The following is a 424-nucleotide window of genomic DNA, read 5'->3' as shown; positions in this document are numbered from 1 at the left end:
CAGTGCCCACACCCACACCCACACATGGGCACCACAGGGGCCCAGTGTGCCCGTTCTGGCTCCGTACCTGGGTGCTGGTGGTGAGGCTGAGCCGAGCAGGATCCTCATGGGGAGCGTCACAGACAGGGGCAGCCCCTGCAGCACAGGGCCCTTGCCAGAGCCCTGGGCCAGCTGGGCCCTGGGCCAGTGCCAGGCAGGAGCCCTGCACGTGGGATAGTGATGTGCCCCACCAGCTCTGCTGTCCCAGCTGGGCAGGCTGGAGTGTTTGTGCCCCATTTGGATGCCCCCGGCACCCAGCAGTGCTAGGAAGTGGGTGCCACAGTGCCCATGGGTGCAAGGGGCAGCAAGTCAGGGTGATGCTCAGGGTGCTGTCCTGCAGCATGGGGGTTTTGGGCACCGCAGGGACTTTCTGAGGCCACACACT

The sequence above is a fragment of the Acanthisitta chloris genome, unplaced genomic scaffold (assembly GCF_000695815.1).
Source record: "Acanthisitta chloris isolate BGI_N310 unplaced genomic scaffold, ASM69581v1 scaffold33966, whole genome shotgun sequence".
NCBI classification, from domain to species: Eukaryota; Metazoa; Chordata; class Aves; order Passeriformes; family Acanthisittidae; genus Acanthisitta; species Acanthisitta chloris.
This window is presented reverse-complemented; position numbering follows the sequence as displayed.